We start from the raw sequence: 14,884 nt of genomic DNA, 5'->3' as shown, positions 1-14,884 counted from the left end.
CAGCATTGGGTAGGTTCGGGGGGTACTGACTCCAGGTCCAGGGTGAGAAACAGTTCCTGGCTGTCGGGGGAAACGGTTTCTCTGCTTGCTTGCTGTGAGCTATCTTCAACCTTCTCCTCCTCATCTTCCTTCATGTCCCCAAAACCCACATCCCTGTTGCCTGCTACTCCATTGATGGAGTCAAAGCACAGGGGTGGGGTAGTTGTAGGGGCACCTCCCAGAATGGCATGCAGCTCATCATAGAAGCGGCATGTCTGGGGCTCTGACTCGGAGTGGCTGTTTGCCTCTCTGGTTTTTTGGTAGGCTTGCCTCAGCTACTTAAGTTTCATGCAGCACTGCTGTGGGTCCCTGTTATAGCCTCTGTCCTTCATGCCCTTGGAGATTTTTTCAAATGTTTGGGTATTTCGTCTTTTGGAACGGAGTTCTGATAGAATGGATTCGTCTCCCCATACAGCGATCAGATCCCATACCTCCCGTTCGGTCCATGCTGGGGCTCTTTTGCGATTCTGGGACTCCATCATGGTCACCTTTGCTGATGAGATCTGCACTCACCTCTGGCCAAACAGGAAATTAGATTCAAAAGTTTGCGGGCCTTTTCCTGTCTACCTGGCCAGTGCATCGGAGTTGAGAGTGTTATCCAGAGCGGTCACAAGGGAGCACTCTGGGATAGCTCCCGGAAGCCAATACCGTCGAATTGTGACCACACTGCCCCACACTATCCCAAGGTCGATTTCAGCACTGATCCCCTCGTCGGGGAGGAGTACAGAAATCGATTTTAAGAGCCCTTTATGTTGAAAAAACAGCTTTGCCGTGTGGACGGGTTAAATCGATGTAACGCTGCTAAATTCGACCTAAACTCGTAGTGAGGACCAGAGCTGAGAGGGGACATAACCATTTTCAAGTACATAAAAGGTTGTTACAAGGAGGAGGGAGAAAAATTGTTCTTCTCAACCTCTGAGGAGAGGACAAGAAGCAATGGGCTTAAATTGCAGCAAGGGAGGTTTACGTTGGACATTAGGAAAAACTTCCTAACTGTCAGGGTGGTTAAGCACTGGAATAAATTGCTTAGGGAGGTTGTGGAATCTCCATCATTGGAGATTTTTAAGAGCAGGTTAGACAAACACCTGTCAGGGATGGTCTAGATAATACTTAGTGAGTAGGTGTAAGGGGGTTGTAAAAGGCTGTGAAGTGGCTCTTAAATTGTGTATGCGTAGTGTTCTTTCTGGGTAGTGAGTTAAGTGTGTGTATGACAGGATCTGGAACCTCCTGAGTCTGACAGTGTCAAGGGCCAGTGTGAGTCTATGTACATTTTGAGGCACTCCTTGAAGAGGGTAAGGGGAGGGAGGCATGGGCAGCCTTTTTACTTTTTGCCCTTTAATAGTGTTAGATGGAATCTTGTGAATGACAGTGAAAGGAAGTGAAGAGCTTGTACATATCAGCAACACTGGGATTGGCACTCTAAAGGTATGTGTATTAACGTGTTGTACTGGAGCATTGCTGAACGAGGGCAAAGTTAAGGTTGCATGGTCAACCTTAACCGTGTATTTCCTGGTTTTCAGAAGTTTGAGTTTTGCTCAACTCAGCATTCTGCAAGGGCATGATGTACCACCAGGCAACCATAACTCTGCATTAATGTAACTTTTTAACCATTTAATTTTATATTTATTCTTATATATTAATTTATATTCTGGTAGTGCCCAAAAACCCCAATCAAGATTAGGGTCCCATTTGGCTCTGTCTCCCTGTGTGTTTGTATAGCACGTCTCGAAGAAATTACAATCTTGTTTAGTAAGGGAGTAATCCATGTGAACTGAAAAGTTATTAAATCTCTGTCCATCATTTTTTAAAGTCTGTAAATTTGTGAACAGCTGGCTGGTGACAGAAGCATCTTTCTCTTAATGATGGGATACTGTACTGTTCTAGTGATGCATAGGGCTAAATTTTCAGAGGCATCAGCCTCTTCTGATATTTTTCTCAGAGGTTTGTATGCACAGAAAGGACTTAAAGATTACCTGATTTAAATATGCTGCTTTTTAAATATTTGGTCCTTCACATTCTCATGTTCCTAGAATTAAGATATATTTTGTTTGCAACCTCCTGTATTGAAATATTAGCCTTGACCACTAGACAATATTAATAGTGCATTTTCATTTCCATAGTTTTCCTACATGCTTTGTTAAAATATTGAGGTTCATACTATTTAATTTCCATTCCTGAGATTTAAACAGAATATAAATTTTTGCCAGTTTTTCATTCCTTCTTTCTGCTGTGTTAAAGTATTAACCTATATGAAAGTGTGTGGGCATGGAAACAGAAAGATGGCTTCTGGCATACAAAATAAGATTTGAAAACCTGTTAGTTTTAACATTAAGGTTCTGATTTAACTAATGAAAGTCAGGAAGTATAGGGTGGATGCTCAAAACTCAATACTTAACACACCAGTTGTGTTTTTGTATTACAAGGATCTCTGAGTAAAGTCTTTGGAACCAATTCAGCTCTGATACAAGTGGATACAACTTGCACTGAAGTCAGGGATGAGTTTTATGAAAATATAGACTCGATTAAGTAGTTCGTTTACGCAAATGCAGCTAAATGGCAGAGTTCAAGCCAGTAAAGTACTCATTAAGATAGAGGATCACATTTTAACTACATTCAAAGAGCATAATATGAGGCAAGGTGGAAATATCATTTTATAAAAGGAAGGCACTTTAAGGAGACCACTTCTACTGGTTATGTCATACATTTGGCAGTGCAGTGGCTCTTGATGCACTTCTATGAAATGAACAGAAGCCAGGGATGATGAGTGCCTGTGTGCTGGAAGCTGGTTGCACCCTCAGGCCATGTCTACACTTGCTGGGGGTGGATGCTGCTGCGATCGATGCAGCGGGGGTCGATTTAGTGTGTCTAGTGAAGACCCATTACATCAACCGCAGAGTGCTCTCCGGTACTCCACCGGAATGAGAAGATTAAGGTAAGTCGATGGGAGAGCATCTTCCATCAACGCAGCACAGTGTAGACACCGCAGTAAGTCGACCTAAGCTATGTCAACTCCAGCTACCTTATTCACATAGCTGGAGTAGCGTAACTTAGGTTGACTTACTGCAGTAGTGTAGACAAGGCAGCAAAGTCATGGGATTGTGCTGCCACTAAGTGACTTACACCTGAAGGAGTAGTGGGGTAGTGGAAAGAGGAAGTAGAGATGACAAGAGAAGAGGATTAAGGAGGTTCTCCATCCCAGACCTAGTGGTGGGAAGGAAGTGATCTGGATAAACTTGGAGGCATCTAAAACCAAAAATAATTGAAAGTATATCTCCCCCTTCTGTCTCTCTCCTCCCCGACCCTAAGTTTTCCTGTGTTAGATCATGTTTTACGCCTTTCCTATTGCTTGTACATATCCAGATGCTTGATTTGACTCTTACTGAGGGCAGTGTCTCCTGTCAGTGACTATTGAGGCCCTTTTTCTAGTACAATGGGATTTCTTAATCTTTCTGCTTTTTTCCCCATCTCATAATCCTGTCTTTTTTCCCCATTTGTTTTCCCAGTCCTCCTCCTCCCTGCCTTACATCTCCCTGTAAATTTGCATTCCTTTCATCTCTTCAAACCTGTATACAGCATAGGAGTACCATCTGCTTTCGCAGCACTTCTGCTCAGGGCTCCCCAGGCTTTGTGTTGCACGATACATGTGAATCTGAAGAGTGGGGAGTGAAGCTCCAGACTGGGCAGGGTCAGACTCAGTAGTTTGGAAGCAGTGTGAGGAGAATTCCCGTATAGTTGCCTATTAGTTGTGGATTGGAACTTTACTTTACCTCAGAACCAAAAAAATGTACAGTGGGGAAGGGAAGGCTTTAAGATTCTTGGCCACTGGCTTTATGCCACCCAGCATGCATGTAAAATGAAGGTATCTGCTTGTAAATGCACAGTTCATATATTCAAACTTCATAGTAAAAAAAAAAAAAAAAGTACTTTTGCAATTCACGTCCTGATGGAGTACTTAAAAGGATACCTTCCTGTGGTATTGGAATCAAACAGCAACAGGGAACTGCTAGGTTGTAGGTGCTACTGTAATACAAACAATTAATAATAATAATAATAATGAGGGAAAAAAAACACATGAGAGCTGAAGAGAAGTCCAGAAAACATTGCAGCTGTCCAAAAGAGGACTCCTAAAACTAGAAACAAATGCCAACTAGAGCCAGGTTGGATCAGCGAGAAGACCCTCTGCTTCCAATATTCAGACCAATATAGTCAATAGTAATAGAAAACCTATTGTCATGCATGAACCTGACTTAACAACAGCAGGACTACCAGGCGATAATTAACTTCAGTATGAATTATTCATTCAGAGCTGAGGATAACAGCATATAATATGTCAGTGTCCATTTATCTTTGAAAAGAGCGTGTCACAAAGGGGACTGTTGGTATTTGAGATCACTATTTTAATTTGAAAGTGTATTTAAAAAAACTAATTCTTCTTCAAGTAGTATATCTATGGTGTTCCACTTCAGGTGTGCATGAGCCTTTGATTGGAGTGTTTTGGTAGCAATACTTGCTCAGCTCACGTTTGGGCTCCAAACATTGTTATGCCCCATACTGATGCTATGCAGAGCCACGCAGGCAAACCACCCACAGTTCCTTTTCAACCACACTGGCCTGCGATAGAACATTCATCATGCCTACTCTAGCCTAGCCTGTTGCTTAGCCCTTTTAGCTTAGTTCGTAGAGATAGTTTAGTTTATTTGGAATTCTATTTTTAATAGTTATTTTCTATCAGCCTCCTCCATCCATTGCTGAGGGGCTGTCTTTGGGGGTTGTCATTGCTGGGGTATACAGGAATTCCCAGACTTCAAGCACTATCTCTCCTGCTGGGAATCTATCCCAGTTAGTGATGGTCATTCTTGGTGCCTCTGCTGTTTGGGAAACACCCACATACCAGCCACATATAAGATCTGCACATCTTTAAAAAGCAGATTTAGGAAAAATAGGGAAATTAAGTTCAAGTAGCTCAGGGATTGCTCCATCCTGAGACCAGACTCCAATCCAGGCTCTGAGAACCCCCCTGTACTCCAGCCTTCAAGCACGTTTAGTGCCCTGTCAACTTCTGTATCCTAGGGTATGTCTACACTACGAAATTAGGTCGAATTTATAGAAGCCGGTTTTATAGAAATTGTGTGTGTCCCCACATAAAATGCTCTAAGTGCTCTAGTCGGCGGACCGCGTCCACAGTACCGAGGCTAGCGTAGACTTCCGGAGCATTGCACTATGGGTAGCTATCCCACAGTTCCCGCAGTCTCCGCCGCCCATTGGAATTCTGGGTTGAGATCCCAATGCCTGAATGATGCAAAACAGTGTCGCGGGGGGTTCTGGGTACATGTCGTCAGGCCCCTCCCCCTCCGTCAGAGCAACGGCAGACAATAGATTCACGCCTTTTTACCTGGGTTACCTGTGGAGACATCATACCACGGCAAGCATGGAGCCCGCTCAGCTCAGCTCACCGTCACCATATGTCATCTGGGTGCCGGCAGACGTGGTACTGCATTGCTACACAGCAGCAGCAGCTAACTGCCTTTTGGCGGTAAACAGTGCAGCATGACTGGTAGCCTTCATCGGCGATCTGGGGGCTGGCAGACGTGGGGCTGGCAGCCGTAGGGCTGCATTGCACCAGCCCCTTGCCTTTTGCCTTTTGGCAGTAGATGGTGTATTACGATTGGTAACAGTCGTCATCGTACAGCAGTGGCTGGAACTCCGTATGTCCCCCAGTCCCCCATCCCCCCCAGTCATATTCTGCTGCCTTCACAATGACGATGATGGCTATCAGTCGTAGTATGCCATTTTCTGCCAAGCGCCCAGAAGAGGCCGAGGGCGATTTGGGTGCTGGCAGACGTGGGGCTGGCAGACGTGGGGCTGCATTGCACACAGCAGCAGCCCCTTGCCTTTTGGTAGAAGATGGTATATTACGACTGGTATCCGTCGTCATCGTACTGCAGTGGCTGTCAATCATGGGCACCTGGGCAGACATGCTCAGTCCTATCGAACTGTCTTGATGATGATGGCTATCAGTCGTAGTATGCTATTTTCTGCCAAGCGCCCAGTATTTTCTCCCAAGCATCCAGAAGATGCCGAGGGCTATCAGTCATGCTGCACAGTCGTCTGCCAGCTTAAGATGTAAAAAATAGATTTGTTCTGTATTCATTTGATTCCCCCTCCCTCCGTGAAATCAACGGCCTGCTAAACAGAGGGTTTTGAGTTCAATCTTTGGGGGGGGCCATTCTGTGTGACAGTTGTTTGTGTTTCTCCCTGATGCACAGCCACCTTTGTTGATTTTAATTCCCTGTACCTGTACGCCATGTCGTCACTCGACCCTCCCTCCCTCCCCCGGTCCGTCAGATACTAGTTTCGCGCCTTTTTTCAGACCAGACGCCATAGCTTGCACTGGGATCATGGAGCCCGCTCAGATCACCGCGGCAATTATGAGCACTATGAACACCACGCGCATTGTCCTGGAGTATATGCAGAGCCAGGACATGCCAAAGCAAAACCAGGACCAGCCGAGGAGGCGATTGCAGCGCGGAGACGAGAGTGATGAGGAAATTGACATGGATATAGACCTCTCACAAGGCACAGGCCCCAGCAATGTGGAAATCATGGTGTTACTGGGGCAGGTTCATGCCGTGGAATGCCGATTCTGGGCCCGGGAAACAAGCACAGACTGGTGGGACCGCATCGTGCTGCAGGTGTGGGACGATTCCCAGTGGCTGCGAAACTTTCGCATGCGTAAGGGCACTTTCATGGAACTTTGTGACTTGCTTTCCCCTGCCCTGAAGCGCCAGAATACCAGGATGAGAGCAGCCCTCACAGTTGAGAAGCGAGTGGCGATAGCCCTGTGGAAGCTTGCAACGCCAGACAGCTACCGGTCAGTCGGGAATCAATTTGGAGTGGGCAAATCTAATGTGGGGGCTGCTGTGATCCAAGTTGCCAGGGCAATGAAAGACCTGGTGATATCAAGGGTAGTGACTCTGGGAAACGTGCAGGCCATAGTGGATGGCTTTGCTGCAATGGGATTCCCAAACTGTGGTGGGGCCATAGACGGAACCCATATCCCTATCTTGTCACCGGAGCACCAAGCCACCGAGTACATAAACTGCAAGGGGTACTTTTCAATGCTGCTGCAAGCCCTGGTGGATCACAACATCAACGTGGGATGGCCGGGAAAGGTACATGATGCTCGCGTCTTCAGGTACTCTGCTCTGTTTCGAAAGCTGGAGGAAGGGACTTTCTTCCTGGACCAGAAAATAACCGTTGGGGATGTTGAAATGCCTATCGTGATCCTTGGGGACCCAGCCTACCCCTTAATGCCATGGCTCATGAAGCCATACACAGGCAGCCTGGACAGTAGTCAGGACCTGTTCAACTACAGGCTGAGCAAGTGCCGGATGGTGGTGGAATGTGTATTTGGACATTTAAAAGCGCGCTGGCGCAGCTTACTGACTCGCTCAGACCTCAGCGAAAAGAATATCCCCATTGTTATTGCTGCTTGCTGTGCGCTCCACAATATCTGTGAGAGTAAAGGGGAGACATTTATGGCGGGGTGGGAGATTGAGGCAAATCGCCTGGCCGCTGATTACACGCAGCCAGACACCAGGGCGGTTAGAAGAGCACAGCAGGGCGCGGTGCGCATCAGAGAAGCTTTGAAAACTAGTTTTGTGACTGGCCAGGCTACGGTGTGAAACTTCTGTTTGTTTCTCCTTGATGAACCCTCCGCGCCCCACCCCCACCCGGTTCACTCTACTTCCCTGTAAACCAACCACCCCTCCCTCCCCTCCCCCCTTCGAGCACCGCTTGCAGAGGCAATAAAGTCATTGTTACTTCACATTCATGCATTCTTTATTAATTCATCACACAACTAGGGGGATAATTGCCAAGGTAGCCCGGGATGGGTGGGGGAGGAGGGAAGGAAAAGGACACACTGCAGTTTAAAACTTTAACTCTTATTGAAGGCCAGCCTTCTGATGCTAGGGCAGTCATCTGGGGTGGAGTGACAGGGTGGCCGGAGGCCCCCCCCACCATGTTCTTGGGCGTCTGGGTGAGGAGGCTATGGAAATTGGGGAGGAGGGCTGTTGGTTACACAGGGGCTGTAGCGGCGGTCTCTGCTCCTGCTGCCTTTCCTGCAGCTCAGCCATACGCTGGAGCATATCAGTTTGATGCTCCAGCAGCCGGAGCATCGACTCTTGCCTTCTGTCTGCAAGCTGACGCCACCTATCATCTTCAGCCCGCCACTTGCTCTGTTCATCCCGCGATTCAGCCCGCCACCTCTCCTCTCGTTCATATTGTGCTTTTTTGCACTCTGACATTGACTGCCTCCACGCATTCTGATGTGCTCTCTCAGTGTGGGAGGACATCTGGAGCTCCGTGAACATATCCCGCGTCCTCCGTTTTCTCCTTCACTAGCCTCTGTGAAGGAGAAACATTTGCAGCTGGTGGAGGAGAAGGGAGAGGTGGTTAAAAGACCCATTTTAGAGAACAATGGGTACACGCTTTCACGTTAAATTTTGCTGTTCACATTACACAGCACATGTGCTTTCATTACAAGGTCGCATTTTTCCTCTTATATTGAGGGCCTGCCAGTTTGGTGTGAGAGATCACTCACGCAGTGCCAGGCAACAGATTTCGGCTTGCAGGCAGCCATGGTAAGACAGTCTTTTGGCTTTTTTAACCTTCTTAACATGTGGGAATGGTTTCAAACAGTAGCGCTCTCATTTCCCATACCAAGCACCCGTTGGGTTGGCCATTTAAAATGGGTTTGCAATGTAAAAGGAGGGGCTGCGGTTTCCGGGTTAACATGCAGCACAAACCCAACTAACTCCCCTCCCCCCCCACACCCAATTCTCTGGGATGATCACTTCACCCCTCCCCCCCACCGCGTGGCTAACAGCGGGGAATATTTCTGTTCAGCAGAGCAGGAAGGTGCACCTCTGAATGTCCCCTTAATAAAATCGCCCCATTTCAACCAGGTGACCGTGAATGATATCACTCTCCTGAGGATAACAAAGAGCGATAAGGAATGGATGTTGTCTGCATGCCAGCAAACACCGGGACCATACGCTGCCATGCTTTGTTATGCAATGATTCCAGACTACGTGCCAATGGCCTGGCGTGGTAAAGTGTCCTACCATGGCGGACGGGATAAGGCAGCCCTCCCCAGAAACCTTTTGCAAAGGCTTTGGGAGTACATGAAGGAGAGTTTTCTGGAGATGTCCCTGGAGGATTTCCGCTCCATCCCTATACACGTTAACAGACTTTTCCAGTAGCTGTACTGGCCGCGATTGCCAGGGCAAATTAATCATTAAACACGCTTGCTTTTAAACCATGTGTAATATTTACAAAGGTACACTCACCAGAGGTCCCCTGTGTGCCCTCAGGGTCTGGGAGCACGCCTTGGGTGAGTTCGGGGGTTACTGGTTCCAGGTCCAGGGTGATAAACATATCCTGGCTCTTGGGGAAACCGGTTTCTCCGCTTCCTTGCTGCTGTGAGCTATCTACATTATCTCCATTCTCCTCTTCCTCATACCCCGAACCCGCTTCCCTGTGTGTTTCTCCAGTGAGGGAGTCATAGCACACGGTTGGGGTAGTGGTGGCTGCACCCCCTAGAACGGCATGCAGCTCCTCGTAGAAGCGGCATGTTTGCGGCTCTGCCCCGGACCTTCCGTTTGCTTCTCTGGCTTTGTGGTAGGCTTGCCGTAGCTCCTTAATTTTCACGCGGCACTGCTGTGCGTCCCTGTCATGGCCTCTGTCCTTCATGGCCTTGGAGACCTTTTCTAATATTTTGCCATTTCGTTTACTGCTACGGAGTTCAGCTAGCACTGATTCATCTCCCCATATGGCGAGCAGATCCCGTACCTCCCGTTCGGTCCATGCTGGAGCTCTTTTGCGATCCTGGGACTCCATCACGGTTACCTGTGCTGATGAGCTCTGCGTAGTCACCTGTGCTCTCCACGCTGAGCAAACAGGAAATGAAATTCAAATGTTCGCGGGGCTTTTCCTGTCTACCTGGTCAGTGTATCTGAGTTGAGAGCGCTGTCCAGAGCGGTCACAATGAAGCACTGTGGGATAGCTCCCGGAGGCCAATAACGTCGAATTCTGTCCACACTACCCCAATTCCGACCCGCTAAGGCCGATTTTATCGCTAATCCCCTCGTCGGAGGTGGAGTAAAGAAACCGGTTTAAAGGGCCCTTTAAGTCGAAAGAAAGGGCTTCGTCGTGTGAACGTGTCCAGGCTTAATTCGATTTAACGCTGCTAAAGTCGACCTAAACTCGTAGTGTAGACCAGGCCCTAGTCACAGAGCGCATTGCAGGATAAGACCACAGAGAGTACTCATAAGACTCCAAGGAAGGGGAGCTCTAGATCTCCTACCAGAGAATCTTCAAAGAAATATTGGTCATCTCACAAAGGGACCATTTCAGAGACCTCAGGTCCCAAAGCAAGTATCATTAGGTCCCTATGCTGTTCCAGTATCAGAAGTTCAATGCAAACTTCAACCTTTTCCAAGTGCCGCGGTACCAAGCATACTTTAGTACTGAAACCTCCCTTGCTACCAACTAGACATGACCATCCAGAAGAGAGACTAAGCATTCTGCTTCGAAGAAGTCTGTACCATATTCATACTCCTCTGTTCCACCCTCAGTACCCAACCCAGTGTCCCAAGCTATTACACAGGTATACCAGAAGACGACGGCTTCTTCTATACTATTTTCAACCTCCACACATGCACCACCAAAGCTTTCAGCATCCTCATACTTATGCCATCTCATCAAGCACTGCTGTCCTTGGTACATAGATAGGTAACTTTAGGGTCCTGTCTCAGCTTAGATATGTCCGGTATTGCAGTAATTCAGATATTCCAGATATCTATTTGTTTCAGAGGTGCTGGAATCTCCATTGTTGTCCAGCACTTGAACGGCTGTCAGTACTAAGATCTTCTGGATCACAGAGACCATATCTTTCCCTGGTGCCTTCCAGCTCTCCAGTATTTACCACACAGGGCAGACAACCATCCCCATCTCCATTTCCCACCCCACCTTTAGATTATGTTGAGAAGGATTGCTCTGATTCCCAGATTTCTGTCTGTCTGCCGTGGAAAGGACTATTCCTTTGGCCTATGCTGAAAGGAAAAAAATGATCTTGAGCCCTATCTCATTGGTATGACCAACAGTGGATGTTGCCTCCCCTATTCTATGGGTCGCCTCTGCGAACTTATTGGGATCTTTGGCTGTTTATTGCCAACAGTTCTCAAAAGCCCCTACTTTCTCCCTGGGGGGATCATAGAGAGAGTCACTTGCCTGATCCACCACTTCATCCTCAACAGCCCGAACCTCTCAGAGAGGAGACTTTCAAGGGGCAAGAGGAAAAAACAGACAGGAGGTGACACCTCAAATGAATATTTCATTATCGTCCGCAGATGAGGCTGTAATACCTCCACCACCTTCTTTGGCTGGCGATTTTAAGCAATTTCAGGAGCTGATGAAGTGCATTGAAGACTGGCTCCAAATTCTATTAGAGGAAGTTGTGGCACATGGGCCCATTGGTGCTAGCTGAAAAATGGTTCATTGTTCTTTACAAGCAACTCCTGGTTCAGACCTTGCAAACTCACTGCATCTAACAAATCACTTTCATGGTATTATCTATGAAGAGTAGCATGTGAGGTCTCTACTGAAAGCTTGTAATTTCTCAGTCCTCACAGTCATTGTGAGATGTGTGTATGAATAATTTTTTAAAGAATAATGTAATTATATTTAAAACTATGCCTTATGATCTTGAAGTAAAAGTTAGTCACCCAGGGAATCGTACGTCTCTGTGATCGCCCATTCAAGCAAAAGGTTGAAACTGGTTAGCTGGTGATGTTTATTATAACTCTTACAGCTATAATGCCGTTGTTAGATTCCAGAGATTGGTTCACAGCCCTTGACCTTCAGGACACTTATTTTTGCATTTCACCCCCTCACAAGAAGCTTCTTTATTTTACATTCAGGCCAGGATCCATCACAGAAAACAAATTGCTTGGTTTCTTTGTCTCCTAAGGTGATGAATAAAGATGGAGTCTTGGTAATTTTTTTTATATCCCCAGAGGGATTGTCTTTGTTTTTACAAGTCAGGAAGCCCTCCTATGGGGTTCAGCTTGACTCTCTGCTTGCCATGTCCCCCCGGGAGCTGACATCATGTTGATTTTGCAGTCTCCTGTGATTTTTACAATACAAATGCCCTTCCTGCAACCTCCAATGCAAATGAAAAGTCCATTGTCCATGTTACCAGTCACAATTGGCTCAGTTTGCCACTGAACTAGAGATGTGTCCCTTCCCCTTCATCTGGAAAAACCTGTTTTGCCTCCTTTGTCTGTTTAGTCTCCAAAACATACCAGAGAGTATCCATAATTTCACCTAAACTGTTGTTACAAACGTTTCACAGTGATATTAATAACCAGCGTGGTGTTAGTTTTCCAAAATCATTATATGACACCTTTCAGATACACATTATAACAATAGTGAGTTGGAGAACACTCAGCTGGTCAGGCCAGCTGAAACTCACTGCCAGGGGGCCCTTTGCCTTCTGGGATAGGGATACTGTTAGGGTCACACTTCCTCATTCCTTGGACAAGACACATATGGTATCCTTACTTGATTCGCCCTGCTTCTTGTCCACCATTGAAAAGCTGTTCCACATCTGCTTTCCCAGGATTCCAGTTGGATTCTTCATCCCAACGCTAGAAAGTTTTGACTCAAAGCTTGGCTCCTCAGTGGCTCTTGAGTATAGAGACATTCTACTCAGCAGAAGTACAACAGGTATTGTTCAACAGCAGGAAGCTATGTATGTGAAATGCTTACCTTCAAAGAATGGTGCATCCTGCAACAGTTTTTGCTTGTTCATTCTTCCCTCTCCACTGTTCTCCATTACTCATTGGAATTGAAAAAGAGTAGTCTTTCTATAAGTTCCATCAAGGTTCACTTGGTGTCTATCACAGCCTTTCGCTCACTGATAGAGGGATATCCACTGTTTGCCAATGCAACAACAGCAAAATTTGTCAAGGGATTGATGAATTTGCAAATTAGAGCCCACCCCTGTATTGGACTTAAACTTGGTACTTAATTACCTTATGAAACCTCCCTTTGAGCCATTGGCCATGAGTTCTCTGTGTCACCTATCTATGACGATGGCTTTCTTGGTGGCCATCTCTTCTGCCTGGAGAGTCAGAGAAACTGGAGCTTTAATGGTAGATCTTCCCTTTACAGTTTTCTCCAAGAAAAAAGTTTTATTGTGGCCACATCCTAAGTTTCTACTTAAAGTATCTTCTGAATTTCAAATTAATGAGGTTATTAATCTTCCAGTTTTTTCCCACAGCCACATCTGATCAGAGAGGAAATTGCCTTCCATACCTTGGATGTCAGAGGTGCTTTAGCCTTTTATTTGGACAGAAACAAGCTGTTAAAGTCTACCAGACTCTTCTATTTCTTTTACAGACATATGCAAAGGATCCACAATTTCCACCCAAAGAATCTCAAGGTGTATCTTGGTATATTATATTTTGTTATGGGTCTCAACCTCCTTCTCAAGTACTTGCCCATTCTACAAAGTTCCAGTCTATCTGTATGGCGCTATTTGAAAATGTTCCAGTTGTTTAAATTTGCAGAGCTGCAACCTGGACTTCAATACATACTTTGTCCAAATGTTACGGCTTGGTTCATGCTTCCAGTCAGATGCTGCGGCTGGCAAAGCAGTTCGGTCTTCAGTATCAGATCTGACTCTGAAGCGCCCTTCTCCTTCCAGGGATACTGCTTGGTAGTCACCTAAGTGGAGCAAACAATGGGGACCTATTCAAAGAAGAAGTTACTCACCTTATGCAGTAAATGATCCAATCTAATCATATGATCCAATAACAGACTGGCCCTCTTGCCTTGTGAAGTACATAGAATATAGAATAAAAACAAATCCTAATGAACATTTTAAACATCTTGGTGGGAGATACACATGAGAGAGTCTGTTTCATTGGCTTTCTTGAAGAGTTTTAGTATGTTACATGGAAGTTAAGGGCTTCTAATTAATAGTATAAGAATACTACTAAAGATGAGTCAGAGTGGCAGAATGTAGTCCATACTTTGATCCCGATCCCCATCTAGTTAATGTGCTTATCTCACATTCCTCCAATGCATTCTCAGGTGCTAAAAGGCCCAACTGTTCCCTAAACAGTTGCCAAAAACTCCAGCTTCCTGCATGACAAATTCTGTGATGCAGTTATGCTTTGTTAATACAAAAGTATTGTACATACTGAAAACTGAATGTGGAGGAAGCATAAAATAAATCTATTTTAATAGGAATTTTTTAACTTGAAAATTGCCCTTCTGTGTGAAAATTGTATCCCTACTATAGTTGCAACTAACACTTAAGGCAATCAACTTAAGTTAGTAAACAATTTTCCCTTTGGTTTGAGTTGTATTTCAAGCTTTTCACATGACTTTGTGTGTAATCAGTTTTGCTGTTTTCCCTAGATAGGTCCCCATCCTGGAAACTGTTCCATGTGCCTGTGTAGGACAGTTTGCAGGATCAGGTACATAGTCAATAAATCCATTTCTCTGTTGTTGAAATGACCTTTATAAAGTTCACAAGAGAAAACCAAACCTTAATCTTCATTTAAAAAAAGTAATCTGGAAATTTACATTTAAAGGGTTATCAGATACTGTAATTTTAAAAAATTACTCTGTTTTTAAAAAGTTCGAGTGTCTAATATTGAGATAACATTTAAAATCTCTATTTTAGAATTTAAATTAACTTACTAGAGAATTTCCAGTCATTGCACCAATGTGTTGTAGAATCAATGGATCTTGCTTCAGAATTTAGGGA

At 45.6% G+C, this 14,884-nt stretch overlaps 1 protein-coding gene across 5 annotated transcripts in view; it reads left to right on the top strand.

Moving 5' to 3' along the window:
- Positions 1–14,884, top strand: part of CPEB3 (cytoplasmic polyadenylation element binding protein 3) — a 166,804-nt gene that overhangs the window by 75,713 nt on the left and 76,207 nt on the right. The window lies entirely within an intron of this gene.

This window comes from Emys orbicularis, chromosome 7 (genome assembly GCF_028017835.1).
Source record: "Emys orbicularis isolate rEmyOrb1 chromosome 7, rEmyOrb1.hap1, whole genome shotgun sequence".
Taxonomy (NCBI): domain Eukaryota; kingdom Metazoa; phylum Chordata; order Testudines; family Emydidae; genus Emys; species Emys orbicularis.
The sequence above is the reverse complement of the archived record's forward strand: the minus strand, read 5'-3'. Positions and strand labels throughout refer to the sequence as shown.